Source organism: Macaca thibetana, chromosome 13 (genome assembly GCF_024542745.1).
Source record: "Macaca thibetana thibetana isolate TM-01 chromosome 13, ASM2454274v1, whole genome shotgun sequence".
NCBI classification, from domain to species: domain Eukaryota; kingdom Metazoa; phylum Chordata; class Mammalia; order Primates; family Cercopithecidae; genus Macaca; species Macaca thibetana.
In genome coordinates this window covers 24,458,564-24,477,944 of record NC_065590.1, presented here as the reverse complement: position 1 = coordinate 24,477,944, position 19,381 = coordinate 24,458,564, and positions in this window count along the sequence as shown.

Sequence of the window (19,381 nt, the reverse complement as noted above, 5' to 3'; positions counted from 1 at the left end):
CGCACGGCCGAACAGACACTTTTCAAAAGAAGGCGTACATGCAGCCAACAGCCACATAAAAATAACTCCAAATCACTGTTATTTAGAGAAATTCAAATCAAAACCACAATGAGATATCATCTCACACCACACAGAATGGCTATTAAGGAAAAGTCAAAAAAAAAAAAAAAAAAAAAAAGAAGAAGCTGGTGAGTTTTCAGGTAAAAGAGAACACATACTCTGTTGGGTGGGAGTGCAAATTAGTTTTGCCTTTGCGGAAAGCAGTGTGGTGATTTCTCAAAGAGCTACCATTTGACCTAACAATCCCATTATCGGAATAATGGAATAATGGAATAAAGGAATATAAATCATTCTATCATAAAGACACATGCACATATATGTTCATTGTAGCATTACTTACAATAGAAAAGACATGGAATCAACTTAAACGCTCATCAATGATAGATGGGATAAAGAAAATGTGATACATATACACCATGGAATACCATGCAGCCATAAAAAGAATGAGATTGTGTCTTTTGCAGGAATATGGGTGGAGCTGGAGGCCATTTTTCTTAGCAGACAAATATCACATGTTCTCATTTACAAGACAGGGCTAAATGGTGAGAACACATGGACATAAAGAAGGGAACAACAGACACTCGGGTCTACAGGAGGGTAAAGAGTGGGAGGGAGAGGAGCACAAAAAATAGCTATTGGGTACTAGCCTTAGTACCTGAGTGATGAAATAATCTGCACAACCAACCCCTGTGCTATGAGTTTACCTGCATAACAAAATTGAACCTGTATCCTTGAACCTATAATAAAAGTTTTAAAAAATTATGTTTAATGCAAAAATCTTTCTGTCTTTCCTATCTCTTTTTCTGTTTGTTTTCTGAAAACTTTTCATTTCTATTTTTTGAGTATTGAATTCATTAAATACATGACTGCTCCATCCAGGTCAATTCTTTGTTATTGATATTAAACATTGAAAGATTATGACTTTGATGCAAAACAGAGTTGATTGCACATCTAGCATTTCTCTTCCCATGTACTGTAATATTTGTTAGATGCTCTAAATGACCTCAGCCCATTTCCTCATCTGTAAACATGACTGCAGACACTCTTACCTCATCAGTCTTGTGGCTGAATCACAGCACGAACTATGTTTGGGTAGCATGAGTAGTCCTGTTTAAATGCTCATTCTTATTTTCTCAGTTCTTGCCTGTATCCTTGTTTGTTCTAACTGGAACCGATACATTTTTATGATGATTGCCCTTGCTGGTCTTCAGCATTTGCTCCAGTTTTCTGTATGTGATCATTGACAGATTTTTCTTAGTATCCTTTGCTTTTGTTTAAAATTTAGCTTACAAAGAAGCCATTCAATGTATGTGTTGATTGAATTAATATAAGATCTTACATATCGGACATGATATCTTATTGTAAAAACAATATTGTGATAGAAGTGAAATAAAAACAGGAATCAGATGAATTTGGTTCTAGTCCTCGTCTCTTTCACTAATTAGTTACTGATCTTGAGTAATTCACTTACAGTGTTTGAGGAATTCTGTCATTTGGGAAAACTATACACACACATATGTGAATATTTTTGGAAATATAAATAATATGGAAAATGCAATCTATTTCATATTTTACATACCAAATTTCTCTTTTCACATAGCTAGTATAGTCTATAATAGTCACCGATGTGTCCAGGACAACATTTAAGTGCAATCTGTAGTTTAAACCAAAGTTTGTTCCAATAGAATGGCTTGAAAGCTATTGAAATAATATTCGACGCCACATGCAGTGTGGTGATGTCTTTGTACTATAATCAAAAATAAAAATCAAGTTAAATTTCCATTCAAGGACTTTTGGAATTCTAACTTATTCAAGTAAACTATATATGGTGTATCTTCATTTAAACTACTTTTATGTGAACTTAAAAATTAAGTGGTTATGAATTAGGTTTATTTCATAATTTAATGATTTTAAATGTTAGATTACATGTTCAGTGAGCCAATTATAATTTGGTTATTGGTTCACAGGTTCATCTGAGTCCTTTTTATATAGAGCAACTCAATCTTTCATCCCACATTTAGTTTATTCCTGGTGTTCATTTGTGATAATATCTTCTGCCTCAAGGTGAACCACCTGCTCTGGTTAAGAACTGTCTTTAGATTTGTTTCAGCATTGAAAAAATATTAAAATGACATTTAAAAATCAATTTTCTTTAATCTAAACATACAAAGAATTGCCTTAAATGGAAAAATCATAATCACTTACGGTCTGAAATGATCTGGGGAATGGAGGTCGAAAGTTCCTCCTCTCTGGCCTCAAACAGAAAACCATTATGAATTCCAAAGGCAGGGTTTTTGGAGGTTGCCTGTGTGTGTTCTGTTTTTTGAGTTACCCAGAAATAAGCTAGCAAAAAGAATAGTGGAGGTCAGAATTCACTCTGATATCAGTATGGGGTAGATGAGAGCAATTAGGAAACTTTTGCTGCATTGATAGGATTTCCATAGGCTGTGAGACAAACAGATAAAGAGAAAAGAGGGACTAAAATAAAAGGAAATAATAAGTGGTTTTCTAGGTTAGATAATGACAGGCACTATTGTGTGGGGGCATGAGAAACAGTGTGATCACTTTCATTTGCAAATTGCAGCTAATGACTTTACTATTGGTGAAAGAGAAGTTCTAAGAACTAATTAAAAATAATTGATACATTAATGCTAATAAATGCACTTGCTGACCAGCACAAATAGACTTGTAATTTGAGGGCATGTTCTGTGCTCACAGCAGCCTAGACAAAGCTATAATTTAAAGATCATTGTTCCAAAAAAAGTGTCAAAGACTCTTGGGAGGCAAAGGGAAAAAAAAAAAAAAAGCCGATTAGGCCTCCTACTAAAACGAAGTCCAGATACTTCTTTTGAGTTCCCAGGTGAGTTAACAGGAGACCCAGACTCAGCTTGTCTGAAATCCTCCTTGGTGTTAGCAGAACAATATGGATAGCGTTTGTTTGGGAGCAGAGAGTATGAGCAGCACATTTCATGCTTATTGGGATATATTAAGAGTTTCTCAACCATTTAGACATTTGCACAATGCAAGATAAGAAGAGGCACACTAGCAGGATGTGCACACAAAACACTGCCAAGAAACTTATTATCTAAGAGTTGGAGGATAAACCAAAGTCCCAAATAAATTTAATAAGAAAGCTCTGAAAGAGGTACCATGGAAATCAGGATGGGCAACAGAATAACATGATTTTAAGAAATATTTCAAAGATTTGTAAGATTCAAAAATCAGCAAGGGGAACGCAAATAACTATCAGCATAATCAAAAGCATGCACATAAGGTGTGTGCTGTGTTTAAGGAAAAGAGGAAAAACACCTTTACAAAAATAGTGTATGTTTGCAGTTGCAGAAAGAGCAGGAGGTAGGAAGCTAGGTACGTGGATGTTCAAACAGGCATAGGAGACCTTGAATGTCAGGCTGAGCAGACCATATTTAATTTAGTAGATAACAATACATGTATTTACGTATCACTTCTAAAGCAGAGTGAATTTTGAGACTCTTAGATCATAGCACATATAGTATTCTTTTATAAATGAATGAGGAAAAACAATCCTAAAAATAAGTCAATAAAAAGAGTCCCAGTTAACAATGGTGTTTAGCAGAATTCTTTAAATGACATTGAAATGGGAAAAGTTCACTTGTCCCCCTGGCAGAATGTGTGACAGCAGGAGTGGCTCGCTTCTTCAGTGACCCGCTGCTCAAACCTCTAGGGGGAGCAAACAGACGGGCAGGCTGTGGGGCTCCGACCCCATGGCAGCATCTAGGGTTGAGAGTTTACAACTCCTGAAGCCCCAGTAAGTGTGTGTTTTAATGCACTCTTTCAGCTTTGCTGACTGCCGGCAGCTCATGTTAATCAGCTCAGTTATACCCTCTGCCTTATCGCAAGGACAGAGGGCTTTCTGTATCCCAGGGATTCTTGCCTTAGGATACGAAAAAATAGGATCACCTGTGGATTTGGAGAATGAGTGCAAGATTTTGTTGAGTGGAAGTAGCTCTCAGCAGATGGATAGAGAAGCCAGAAGGGGGATGGAGTAGGAAGATTGTTTTCCGCTAGAGTCGGGCAGCCCAGAAGCCAAGCTCTCCTCCAACCGCCCCAGCCAAACACCGCGTCTTCCCCTGGTCAATGGCCTGCCAGCGTCGGTCGGTGCTTGTCGGTGCGCTCTTCTGCCGGTGTGTTCCTCTCGAAGTCCAAACGGTTGTGTTAGGGTATCGGGGTTTTTATAGGCATAAAATGGGGGCACAGAGGGCCAGGATGGTCTTGGAAAATGCAACATCTGGGCATGAAAACAGAAATGTCTGTCTTCACCTAGGTCTGCGGGTACAGGCCTGGGCACGAAAACAGAAATGCCTGTCCTCACCTAGGTTTGTGGGCACAGACCACCTAGGGGTGGAACCCTCGCCAGTGACCACGCTGTTCTGGCAGCACTTCCCTGCCTCTTCCCGTATCAACATCACAACTAAATATATGCTAATGATCTTTGACACCTAAATATGTTCTTAAAGGTGCTTTGGCCCCCAAATATTATGCTGAGAATCTCTATGAAAAGCTACAGGTATGTGCTTCCATGTCATATCTTGTTGATTATTCTGGTGCATATGTGCTGGTGACCCAGAAAGCAGTACTTTACAACTCTGGTTGGCATGCGAAAGAATGATCTCCATAGTCAGATAACAGCAATTACTGCTGAGTCACTGGAGTAACCTAGCAAAGTGGTAATACATATTTGAAGAAGATAGTGTTGATTGAATATTAGACTAAGTGAAAAGACTCAAGAATAATGGCAGATAGAGACCTTAGACGGTTATGTAGGGATGGAGCAAAAGAAAATCTAAGAGAAGGATGAGTCAAAAATGCCTCAAAGTTATAAATCACAATCTATCTACAAATTCTATCCCAGCTTCTTTTTGTTTCTATTATTTATTTATTTTAAAATCAGATTTCTTGATTCATCAGTAATCCATCCATTTCATTCAGTGCCTACTTCTGAATTTCCTAGATATATTACAGGGCCTAATTAATTAGACTTCCTAGATATACGTAATATGTCTTGCATATATAATTTCATTGCAGTGACTCCAGTCTAATTATTTAAAACCAACCAGTGTGTTTTCATACTGACTGCCACTGTTATAATTCATATTCCATAGCCTAATGTATTTTGCATCCGATTATAAGGACTCAGTGTTGGATGGATAGAAACTGATGTTGGGTTACACACTTCTGTGATAACGGACACGGCAGGGTGTCCTTAGATGTGAATAGTGACTAAGAAAAAGAGACCTCATTGACAGATCACAACCACTTAACAAATGGAATCCAGTAAAGTTAAATTAGGCAGAGCATTCTGATTGATTCATTGTTGAGGTACAGAACTACCAAAGAAGTTATTATTCTCCTATTTCTCACCTAAGGCTTGTAATTGGTCTTGGATTATGAGGCTAAATATAAAAGTATATGTGTGTATATATATGTATGTATGTATAAAATCGTCATGAAATAGTTTATTAGGAAAGATCAAGAGGTTGAAAATGAAGAGAGATAGTTACTACATTTATGCTTACATGCTGGATAACACACCCAAGCAAAAAACTTAAGTAAGCGTGGTATTAAAAGAAGGGCTTTTGAATCAAATTGCCTCTGTTTCAGTTGTTGTTTTAATATCTAACTTTGAAAAATTACTTGAACTCTCTAAGACTCAACATCCTCATCAAAATAATAGAATATAAATGTATCTACCTCATACATAGATACACATTAGAAAAGTAACTTTAAAAAATGGGTAATTGAAGTAATTATTCAGAATATTAAAGCAGATTCTGTAATCCCCATCATCCTCTTAGTCTTAGGTCACTTGGATCTAGGAAATGAAATAAATTATTCAAAAAGCTCTTTATGTTTTACTTCATATTTAATATAACAGTATGCCAGAGAAATAAAGACACATGAAATAATCATTGCTTACTGGCAGAACTGGATTTGGGTATTTCTGATGAATTATTTTACCAGCATGAGGATTAACTGTTACAGAGAATAATGACACTGTAAGTGTGTTTGAAGCAATTTCCTTAGTTTATATTTCCTACTATATAAAGATAGCATAAAAATTATGGTAATTTTATGAAAAAAGGAGGTTTGAAAAATCTGAGTTTTAATGGCTCTGCTGTGTGAATTTGGAGAAGTCAATTAATATATACTAATCAGTGAAAGGAAAATGTCTGCCCTCTGCTGTGGAGCTGTTAACATCAAATGACATTATTTAGAAATGTACTTGGAAAAGTTGCAAGTATCATGCAAATAGGATTAATTAATTATAAATAGTAGGTGATTGTCATTTAATGTTCTACAGGTGTGTACCTTATTACATCAACCAAATTTCCATGGGATCTGACATTTGTTTTTGGAGCATCTACTATGTGCTGAACTGTGATAGGTTAGGGAGATAACGGTGAGCACACAGTTTCCCTATCCTCTTATCATATAGTCAAAAAGCTCCATGCTTATTTGTGACCTCCATAGCTCCCAATGCATTTTTAGACCTGTGTTCTGCAGAAACTATTTCTTTAATAAGTGACTGAAGAAATGAGTTAGGAAAGTTGTTTTATACTCATCATAGAAATAAGCTCCTATTTTGTGTAATATTGACAATGGACTCAGGAAAACTTTAAAAAGTATATCCTGTGTATGTGTGTGAGCTTAATGGGTTTGTTGACCTTTCTTAGGTGTTAATACACAAAACGCTATAGTATTTTTATTCTGACATTCCTTGAACAAGCTGCAGAAAACTTACTTTTAAGTGAACATTGGACATTTTTAATTAGCATGACTGTGAGTCAAAATAAAAGTGTTTGCTGTTGTTTCTAATTAATATAATTTAAGAACAAGGTGACATTTTAAACATTTTAATGAGCATTAATTTTTAAGGTTGAAACATTTAAAGTACCCCTTTTAATGAGGGAATTTATTTTCATAGTAGTTTCAGCTTTTTGGTTAGACAATCTGATGTAATTTAACCCAGTGTGGTTTAAAGTCTTTTTAGAAAATTCAAATTATTTTCTAACAATATGTCTAGGATTAAATTAAAATGTCTCGTGGCTATAAAAAGTTTTGCAACATATGCTTAATTTTCTCTTTCACTGAACTTACATTCCATTTCCCCTTCCCCTTCCACATCACCGCCCCACCAAAAATGTTTTGCCCAACATTCACTCTGGTTACTTATTTTTACCGGAGAGAACCGTGTACATTTCTGATTTTAGGATTTTTCTAATGGCTCTTCAAATTTATTTATCCTTCTTCATTTATTCACAAAATATTCATCAAGTGAATAAGTGATACTGTATGACAAGCACTTATGCCAGTGAAAAAAAGCAAGTAGAAGTGCTAAGAATTGGTCACATTGTAGATATTGTGATGGCATGCAGAGTTTTTTTTTAGAAAAAAGAGTAGAGTCACGGATAACTTCAAGTTTTTCAGCCTAAGCAACTGGAAGGATGGATTTTCTGTCAACTAAGCTAAGGGACTGGGTAAAGAAGATTGGGGGAATATGTTGGCAGTGGTGGGAAGGACAGAAGTTTAATTTTGGCGAAATATGTTTTATCTGTCTATTGGGCATAAAAGTGGAGAAAAATTTAGACCATGAGACTAAATAAAAGCAGCATGAATTAGTGTTGAAAAGAAGAAAATGGAAAACTGAGCCCTGAAGAACTCCAGCATTAAGAGGTTGGTTAAAAGATGTTTAAGGAAAGGATAAAGAGAGGGAGATTTCAATGGTAGGGGGAAGATTAGAAAGGAGCATAAATTTGTTTTGAGGTTTTTTTGCAGGGAGTAGATGTATCCGTTGTGAAAGACGATATTGTGTGCTTTATGGTCTACAAATTATTGACTAACCTAATTGAAGTCTCCTTTCCCAGTTTATGTCTTTATAGTCCCTTTTGAAATATGTATAAGAGCAGAAATCACTTATAAGCCCTCTATTCATCTATCATCTATCTATGTATCATCATTTCTATCAATAGTCTTCATATATGAATTAGTCCAGATTGTGTAAGATTCCACTTTAACTAAATTTATATTACTTTTTATAGATTAATATTTTGAAGTGTCATCATCTTTTTAACATTTGGAGTTTTCTTGACTGTGTGATTATACTAATTTCTTCATTTTATAATTATACCAGTTTACTATTGTAGAAATGACTGTTAAAATAATATTTTATGGCTTATTTTCATTTGACAAATTTATTCATAATTTATTTTTAAGGAAAAAGTAAATTTTAGCATATTTGCATGAAAATAGAAGCAGCATATTATGTTTCAGATGACAGAGTTTATGTTATTTATTTATTTACTCCTTCATTTATGTATTTATTTACTTTACCTTCATTCATCTCCATTGACCAAATGACTATATGAAGCAGAATGAATGTAGCACAGCCATTGAGACATCAACAGACTAATGAATGTAAAGATTATACAACTATTTTTAAAAATATTTATTGAATTTTAGAAAGTATAATTTAAATGGAAAATAAAGCACTGAATTTTGTTCTATACCTGTGAAATGATTCAACATATCAGACTTCCATTTTGGTGAAAGATAATTTCTGTTTAATTGTATAAAACAATTGAAGCCTTTTTGAGAGAACTGTATGTGAAATAGACATAATTGCCTAATTTCTTATCCAAAATGACCGTATCTTTGTATGGCCACTGTGTCTTCATGATTGAAAATACTGTGTGATGAAGATATGGGTCATCTGGCATAAGCTAGTTTCTCACTCCCTCCTTCTCCTCACTGACACTATTTAGATTCCTATTGTCATTCTTTTTCATTTGCACCTCATTCTAAACACGTCACCTGATAATTCCATCTCTTTCCCACGTTGCTTATATGCCCATCTCCGGTCACCCGTTCATTCTGTTTGCCACTGTAGCTCATTCAAATGTGCCTTCTTTGCTCTTTCTACTTACGTTGAAAATACAGACAGAATGCTCAGAAACTCAGGGATCAGAAAGACTGCTCTGAACTGTGATTTTGTTGTTCACTAACCATGTGACTTTGTGAGACTTACATATTCTCTCTGAAATATGATCTATAGGTGTTATTTGGTGGTTGTGAGAGTTAAGTAGTTCCTGGCAATATAGTAAATGTTAACTAAATGCAAATATCATATTTCTAATAATGTCACTTAAGAAAATATTATTTGATCCTGAAATTTTTATTATCTTTTTTTTTTTTTTAATTTTCAAATGTCCTTGCCTGATACCATTCTTGGCAACTATCTCTCTAAATCTGATGATAAAATGGTATGGATACTCTTTTTCTCCTTCCTTACCCATACAGTATAATATTGTGCTTGTTCTTTGTGTCTCCTGTCCATCACTTCTTCAATGATACATTTTTCTTCTCTGTTCCCCAGATATGAAAACTAACCATAACTTTACCACAAATTTCTCTGCTCTTTCCATTCCAGTTTGTCTTCCTCAAGCTATTCATTTTCTTTTACAATAAATAACCATAATATCCTAAGGAAATGAATAGCCACATTTCAAGCAGTAGAAAAACATAAATAACAGCCAAAGCAAATAAAATATGAGCAGGTCTACTTTCCTTTAGAATTGTGGAGATTCAGGTTGGTAAAACTAGCCTAAATCTTTAGATAAGTTTGTTTTCTCTGAATGGGTGCATGGAAAATCGCTTGTTTCTACTTTAAGCAGTTCACATGACTTAACTCAAGGACCTACCACCTGGATCAGATAAATATAAAATAGCTTTAATTCCTGTTATTCAGAAAAGTAGTACCTAGGTTCCCCATTCCTACCCTTCGAGAATCCCTTTCTTCTAATTTTTCTGAGGTATTGGATGTTTGCCACATACCATGCTAGGTTTCTGGGCCTTGATTGGATTTCAACTGCTAATTCCACTTCAAATTGAAGCCCCCACACTTTGGACAATGTCATTCGTGTGTGTGTGTATGTGTGTGTGTGTTTGTGTGTATGCGTGTGTGCATGTCATTTATGTATTTCAAAGGAAAAGGAAAGTATATATATACACACATGCATATCCGTATTTGTATACTGACAGGATATATGTTGCACAGTTGACCCTCAAGCAACATGGGTTTGAACTGTGTGGGTCACTTCTATGTGTATTTTAAAAATAAATACGTTCGAAAGTTTTTGGAGATTTGCAGCATTTTAAAAAATCTCACAGATAACTGTATAGCCTAGAAATATTGAAAAATTCAAGTATGTCATAAGTGCATAAAATGTATGCATATACAAGTCACAAGTCTGTTCTATCATTTACTACCATAAAATATACACAAATCTATTATAAAAAGTTAAAATTTATTAGCACTTATGCACACAAACACAGATCACACATAGCACCATTCACAGTTGAGAGAAATGTAAACAAACATAAAGATGCAGTATTAAATCATAACTGAATAAAATTAACTGTAGTACATACTGAACTACTGTAATAATTTTATAGCCACCTCCTGTTGCTATCGTGGTGAGCTCAAGTTTTAAAGGTGCCCACTTAAAATGCTGTGTGATGCTAATAATCTTTGAGTAAGCGGTTCATCTCTCCAGCAAATTGCATATAGCAGTAAAAAGTGATCTCTAGCAATTCTTACATGTTTTTCTTCCTGTTTACTGCAGTACTGAAAACCTCGGATAACATCATGGGATTTGTTTGAAGTGCTACCAATGCTGCTGAAAATGCATCCAGGAAGCAGAGAAAAGTCATAACATTACAAGAAAAAGTTGAGTTGCTTGATGTGTATGGTAGATTGAGGTCTGCAACTGTGGATGCTCACTATTTCAAGCAGAAAATACATCTTGTAAGCAGATGACATAAACATATGGTAATGATGAATACAGTACAGTACTATAAATATTTTTCTCTTCCTTAATTTCTTAATAATGCTTTCTTTTCTCTAGCTTACTTTATCATAAGAATACAGTATATAATATATATAAGATAGAAAATACGTGTTTCTATGTAACAGAAAATACGTGTTAATTGACTGTTTATGTTATCAGTAAGTCTTCTATCTGGTCAACAGTAAGCGTTAGTAGTTATGTTTTAGGGGAGTAAAAAGTTATATGTGGTTTTTTGACTGTGTGTGTTCAACAACTCTAACTCCCACATTGTTCAAGGGTCAACAGTATGCAGGTATGTGCATGTGTTTGGGTATATATATGTATATGTACATAAATTTGTAATGACAAAGAAATACATAAATGTTCTCAATGTGAAATGATAGGGCGATATAGAATTACACAACATGGTATTGGATATTATATAAATTTTAAAACAGCATGTTAAATTTACAGCTATTAATTAGAAAGTTACCCATGATGGATTAGAAAATGAGAAAATCAAGCAGCATTTAATGTAGACAGTTTTAAAAAACAAACTTCAAAATCCTATATACATAAATGAGAACAACATTAAATAAGTCTACGGTTTGCTTAATTGAAAATGTATGTACAATTACATTTTAAGAGTTTCGACACAGCCACTAGCAGAATTTAAATTAAGATAAATTTGTCCCAAATCACCAGAGTCAAAAGAGCAATGAAAGCAAGTGCAGAAATAAATGAAATAGCAAAGATGGCAAATCTGAAAGTATAAAACGAGATGAAGGTATATGTTCAAATACAAAATGGTAGACAGTACTCAGTCTGTCAGAAGATGACTTTCTTATCTGCAGCTGGTGGCATGCTGGTCATATTTTTAATACCGCACTCTGATGTTTAATTAAAATCACGTGTATTTCCACTTTACTGCTAGACTGTGAACTCTTAAGATTGATGATATATATTATACACTTGCATATCTTGACTTTTCAGAGGAAAATATTCTCTCTATAAATATCTAAACAATGAATGAATAGATGAATTAATGAATGAATGGATGAATATACTTGCTGTACAGATTCCACGGATGTAGCATATTTAATGAAAGAAATAATACTCCCAGAGCATAAAAACTTTGAGCCCATGAATATTTGTTTAATTTTAATAAACATAGATCATCACTACCAAGACCTTTCTTGTTGATTGTTATGCAGAAATCAGTTTCTTTTTTACTGAAATTATCGAGGAAAAAAGAAACCATTTATTAAATATGTTTGGGAATATTAGACATTATATTTCTTACATCAGTCTTTAAAATTTATGATGCTGTGATTGCTATTAATATGGAAAGCTCTAAAAATACTAATTAAATGTAATCACTGGTTAAGTATATATTAACTAGTCAGTATATATAGAGTTAAATATATATGTGGATAATGTAACTAATAATTTTTCATACCTTTTTAAATATAAAATATTTCCAAGTAATACTTTTTAAAATTATTGTTATTTTTATTTATTTATTTATTTTAAACCTTCTATTTTAGGTTCGGGGGCACATGTGAAGGTTTGTTATATAGGTAAACTCATGTCATGGGGGTCTTTTGAACAAATTATTTCACCACCCAGGTACTAAGCCCAGTATCCAGTAGTTGTCTTTTCTGCTACTCCCGCTTCTCACAGCCTCCACCCTCAAGTAGACCCTAGTGTCTGTTGTTTCTTCTTTTTGTTCATGAGTTCTCATCATTTAGCTCCCACTTATAAGTGAGAAGGTGTGGTATTTTGTTTTCTGTTCCCGTGTTAGTTTGCTAAGGATAATGGCCCCCAGGTTCATCCATGTTCCTGCAAAAAACATGATCTAATTCTTTTTATCGCTGCAGAGTACTCCATGGTGTATATGTATACATATACAAGTTATATATAATACCTATACAAGTGGTGTATATGTATCACATTTTCTTTTTCCAATCTGTCATTGATGAGCATTTAGGTTGATTTCATGTCTTTTCTGCTATGAACAGTGCTGCTGAAAGGTACATTTGTGTATGCATGTTTCTTTACAGTAGGATGATTTATATATATATTATATACAGTAGGATGATTTACAGTAGGATGGAATTGCTGGGTTGAATGGTTGTTCTCCTTTTAGCTCTTTGAGGAATTGCTACACTGCTTTCCACAATGGTTGAACACTCCCACCAACAATGTATAAGTGTTCTCCTTTCTCTGCAACCTTGCCAGTTTCTGTTATTTTTTGACTTTTTAATGTATCTATTCTGAGTGATGTGAGGTGGTATCTCATTGTGGTTTTGGTTTACATTTCTCTAACGATCAGTGATATTAAGCTTTTTTTCATATGCTTGTTGGCTGCACATATGTCTTCCTTTGAAAAGTGTTCATGTCCTTTGCCCACTTTTTAATTAGTTTGTTTGTTTTTCTCCTGTAAATTGAAGTTCCTTATAGCGCCGAATATTAGAACTTTGTCAGATGCATAGTTTGCAAGATTTTTCTCCCATTCTGCAGATTGTCTGTTTACTCTGTTGATAGTTTTTTTTTTCACTGTGCAGAAGCTCTTAAGTTTAATTAGATATTATTTGTCAATTTTTGCTTTTCTTGCAATTGCTTTTGGGATTTTGTCATAAAATCTTTGCCCATTCCTATGTCCACAATGACATTGCCTAGCCTGTCTTCCAGGGTTTTTGTAATTTGGGGTTTTACATTTATGCCTTTAATTTATCTTGAGTTGGTTTTTGTATATGTTGTAAGTAAGGTGTCCAGCTTCAATCTTCTACATTTGGCTAGCCAGTTATCCCAGCGCCATTTATTGAATAGAGTCTTTTCTCCATTGCTTGTTTCTGTCAACTTTGTCAAAGATCAGAGGGTCGTAGGTGAGTGATCTTATTTCTGTGTTCTCTGTTCTATTCCATTGCTCTATGTGCCTGTTTTTGTACCAGTACCATGCTGCTTTGATTACTGTAGTGCTGTAATATATTTTGAAGTTGGGTAATGTAATGTTACCAGCTTTTATGTATTTTTCTTGGGATTATCTTGGCTATTTGGGGCTCTTTTTTGGTTTTATATGAATTTTAAAATAGTTTTTTGTTAATTCTCTGAAGAATGTCATAGGCAGTTTGATAGGAAAAGCATTGAATCTGTAAATTGCTTTAGACATTTGCCCAATTTAATGATACCGATTCTTTCTATCCATGAGCATATGATTTTTTTTGTTTGTGTCATCTCCAATTTCTTTGAGAAGAGTTTTGTAATTCTCTTTGCAGAGATCTTTCACTTCCCTGCTTAGCTGTACTCCCAGGTATTTTATTCTTTCTGTGGCAATTGAACGGGGTTGCCTTTCTGATTTGGCTCTCAGCTTGGCTCTTGTTGGTGCATAGGAATGTAATGATTTTTGTGCATTGATTTTGTATCCTGAGACTTTGCTGAAGTTGCTTATCAGTGAAAGGTGTTTTGTTTCAAGACTATGGGATATGGGATTTTCTAGACATAGACTCATGTCATCTGCAAACGGATAGTTTGACCTCTTTTCTTCCTATTTGGATGCCCTTTATTTCTTACTCTTGTCTGATTTCTCTGGCCAGGATTTTGAATACTCTGTAGAATAGGAGTGGTGAGAGGACACCCTTTTCTTGTGCCAGTTTTCAAGGGAGATGATTCCAGCTTTTGACCATTCAGTATGATGTTGGCTGTGGATTTTTCATAGACAACTTTTATTATTTTGGGATTTTCCTTCAATATCTTGTTTCTTGAGAATTTTTAACATGAAAAGGTGTCAAATTTTATGAAAAGCCTTTTAAAATTTCAATTGTAAATAACTTTCATTTTCAAAATAACTTTTATTTTTATTATTTTATAAATGCTAACAAACAACCCAAGCAATTAATGCTTTTCTGCTAGATATTTTAAATATTGTTCTTATCGCAATTTAGACTTAAAAAGTCTTTAATTCTCTCTTTTAAAAAAAGTTTATCTTTTTAAGAAAAGAGCCACAGCTCTTTATGACTAAATGCATTGAATTTTGATCTATTTCTTTGATTTTGAAAAAAATCCAAAATTTCTGTTTTATTTTATTCATCTTAAGATTTCTTCCTGAATTTGTTATCTTGTTATTACAAACTTTTTTTTTTTTTTTTGCATGCCTTTTTTTCTGATACTTCTTTTTTTCATGTAAGTAAAAGTCAGGAAACTTAAAAATTTATTAGTTCCAGGAATATCATTTTCTCCACGAATTAACGTAGCTATTATATATATATGCTTTTTCATTTATATACATATGTGCCTATATTTTCTTATCTCTAATATGATATAGTAATAGAATCTTCAGCATTTTTTTGCTAGAATTCTTTGCTAATATTTATAAAGCTCATTGAATGCTTCCTGGAATATAGTAAACACCCTAAATACTAGATATTTCTTTGTACATACGATTTCTTTAAAAAAAATTTACAAATAGAATAAGCTATTTTTATATATTTATATATGTATGTAGTTATTAAAGTCTACACAGTCTCAAAATCACTTTGCTTCTTGTTACATAAGCATCATAATTATTATTCTGGCCCCAGACAACCACTGATCTTCTCTTTGTAACTATCATTATTCTTCTTTTAGAATTTTACATAAATGCAATAATAGAACATATAGTTTTCTGTGTCTGTTTCCTCTCACTTAACATGATGTTTTGTTGATTCATTTGGTTGTTGTATACATCAGTAGTTTGTTCTTTTACATGGTTGAGCCATATTCAATTGTTTGAGGATACTTACTTATTTAATGTAATCCTTTAAAATTCAAAGTCTTATAATAATTTTTTTTAAAAAAATATACTTAATTTTGGCCTGCAGTAGTGTTTCTAAGCTGGCTTATTGGAATGTTTAAGCTTCCATCCTTTTATGTTTTCTTCTTTTTGATAATTTATTTTTTTCTGGCACAGCAAGAATTTTCAGGTTCAGCCTGTATTTTTCTTGCTCCAACACTGCAATTAGCCATTTATCTAAGTGGGTTTTTACGGCATTTTTGTTTTTAAAATATACTCCACTCGAATTATTTGGTTAAAAGTATGTATTCAGAAAATGATTGTGCTGCTTATTTTCCTATTTTCTTCTATGTAATTTTGCTGTCAATTACATATACAATAGTATTACTTTGTTTCTGCATTGCAAATTGAAGCATGCTCTCAATCTCACTATTTTAATTTAAAAAATTATAAATATATATCTTCAAAAATAGTTAATCTTCAGATAAATATAATTCCCTTTATCATCTATTTCCCTACTTCTCACCCATCACTTAGAAGAGAACCAAATTTATTAGTTGCCCCATTTATTTTTTCTCTTTAGTTTTTAATAATTAAACTTATTGATCCACCCATGCAGGCTTTGTGTGTGTGTGATATATGTGTGGGTATATAAGTGTGTATGTGTGCAATGGCTGCCTCATGGCTGCAGGAGATAAAGCAAGGTGGACAAGACAAATCACATTTTAAATATGTTGGTGAGAGACATCCGAGAAAACACACTAATGGTGCTTTATAAAGAAAAAAATTTTATCTATGGAAAATTTTTACCATATCTGAATAGAATTGCTTATATTAAACAAAACCTAGAATACATGAATTTATAGAGTGTGGCTCTCTTGAACATATCACATTAACAGTATAACTATTGGAATATCAAATGCAGACACATCCTGAACCAAAAAGCTTCCTTTGTGCATGCAATCACCTCTTGTATTTAATGAATTCATATACAAAGTCTGAATGATTCTAAAGCAGTATGAATATGCCTGGAAAGCAAAGTTGTCTATCCTAGGTTTTTTCCTTGCTTTGTACATGCCTGGTGACTACTTGTATTCTTGAAACTACTGATAAAGCTTAATACTGAGTAGGAGCTCTAATTATTGTAAGTATGATTTGACAGTTTACCCCTTTGGATTGTCATGTATGCCTCTATGTGTGCATATTTTCCTTTTTTCAATTTCTAATATAACTTGGCAATGACTCTATATCTTTTCATAGAGATTTTATGTTTATTTTTACAGCTGCTCAATAATTCACTGATTTCCCAAGTATGGTAATTTACTTTACTGTTCCAAAACATTGTAATTACAAATAGTTATTTAATTAATAACTTTGTTAATAAGTTTTTATTTTTAACTTTATTTCAAAAAGCTTATTTTAGAAAGTTAATTCCAAAAAGTGAGTTAATAGATAAAATAGTTTATAGAGATTGCCATAATCTTATCTGAAGCACACATATAATATTTCATTTCCATTAAATATATATATATGACCTATGAATATATATTTATATACACATAGATATATGCATAGGCCATATATATATATATATATCTTGCCATACATATGTGTGTGTGTATATATGTATGCCAACAGAGTCAAGCTTTCAGTTTTACACTATATAAATTTTGAGTAATGTTATTTCAGTATAGTTCAAATTTTCATTTATCTTATGCTTGAAGCAATACTTTTTAGAATCACTATATAATTTTTTTGTGAGTTCTTTTCTTATATATTGCGATTTTTTATGGTCTTTTGTTTCAGCATCTTTGAAAATAATTATTTATATTTATTATTTATTTCTCTATAATGTATATTGCAATGTGTTTCCTAATTGTTGATCATCTCCAAATTCTGATCATCATGCTTCTTACTTCACAATTAACTGTATTCATATATCAATATATGTGTTAGGCTATCTTTGAATTGATATAAAGGAATACCTGAAGCTGGGTAACTTATGAAGAAAAGAAGTTTAATTGACTCATGGTCCTGCAGGCTATACAGGAAGCATGGCACCAGCATTGGCTCAGCTTCTGGTGAGACCTCAAGGAGTTTTTACTCATGTTAGGAGGCAGAAAGGGAACCAGAGTATCACATGGCAAGAGAAAGCCAGAGTGAGTGGAAGGGGAGGTGTCATTCTCTTTTAAACAACCATATCTTGTGATGTCACTCTTTACTGAGCGAATGGCACCAAGCATTCATTTATGAAGGGTGCATCCCCACACCTGCCACAAGGCCCAGTTCCAACTTTGGGGATTCCATTTCAACATGAGATTTGGAGGGGGAAAACATCTAAACTATATCATTCTACCTCTGGCCCTCAAATCTCATGTTCTTCTCACATTATAAAATACAATCATGCCTTCCCAATACTTCCCCAAAATCTTATTTTAGCATTAAATCAATCAAAAGTCCAAAGTCTCATTTAGGGCTCAAGTTCCTTCCATCTATGAGTCTCTAAAACATATGAAAAATGTTATTTTCTTCCAAGATACCATGGTGGTAGAAGCATTGAGTAAACATTCCCATCCCCAAGGAGAGAAATCCTTCAAAAGTAAGAGTAAACAGGCCCCTGTCACGTCCTAAACCCAGTAGGACAGTCGGAGAATCTTAAAGCTCCAAAATAACTTCCTTTGATGCAATGTCCTAAACCCAGGGCATAGTGGTGCTGGGATTGGGCTCCCCAGACCTTGAGCAGGCTTTCCCCTGCAGCTTTGCAGGATGCAACCCACATGGCTGCTTTCACAAGTCAGAGTTAAGTGCTTTGGCTTTTCCAGGCAAAGTGTGCAATCTGCTGGTGGGGCTAGCATTCTGGAATCTGGAAGTTAGTGGTCTCCTTCCCACAGCTCTACTAGGCAGTGTCCTAGTGGTCACTCTGTGTGGGGGCTCCAATCCCACATTTCCTCTTGGCACTGACCCAGCAGAGTATCTCTGTATGGGCCCCAAGTTTCTGCCAGAGCACCCAGGTTTTCTCATACATCTTTTGAAATCTAAGCAGAAATTCTTAAACTTCCTTTACTCTTGCATTCTGTGTGCCTGCAGGCTTAACACCATGTGGAAACCACCAAAGCTTATGGCTGGTACCCTCAGGCATGGCCTCGAGCTGTATCTGGGGCCCTTTGAGCTGAGGCAGGGGCCAGAGCTTCCAGGCTATAGGGAGCAGTGTCCAGAGGCTGCACAGTGTAGCATGGTCCTGGGCCTGGTCCCTAAAACCATTCTTTACTCCTAGACCTGTGGGCCTATGATGGGAAGGGCTGCCTAGAAAATCTCTGAAATGCTTTGGAGGCTTTTTCCTTATTGTCTTGAATGTTAGCATTTGGATCTCTTTTAATTATGTTAATATCTCTAGCAATTATCTAGCAGATCTAGTAATTATCTAATAGATCTATAATTTTCTAAAAGATCTAGCAATCTGCTTGAATTCTTTCTCACCACAGAGCCAGTCTGCAAATTTTCCACACTTTTATAGTCTGCTTCCCTTTAAATTATATACTCCAAATTTATGTCATTTATTTGCACTCATATTTGATTGTAGGTTGTTAGAAGCCACCAGACTGCATCTTGAATGCTTTTCTGCATAGATATTTTTTTTCCAGCAGATTCCCTACATCATCATTCTTAAGTTTAAACTTCCACAAAG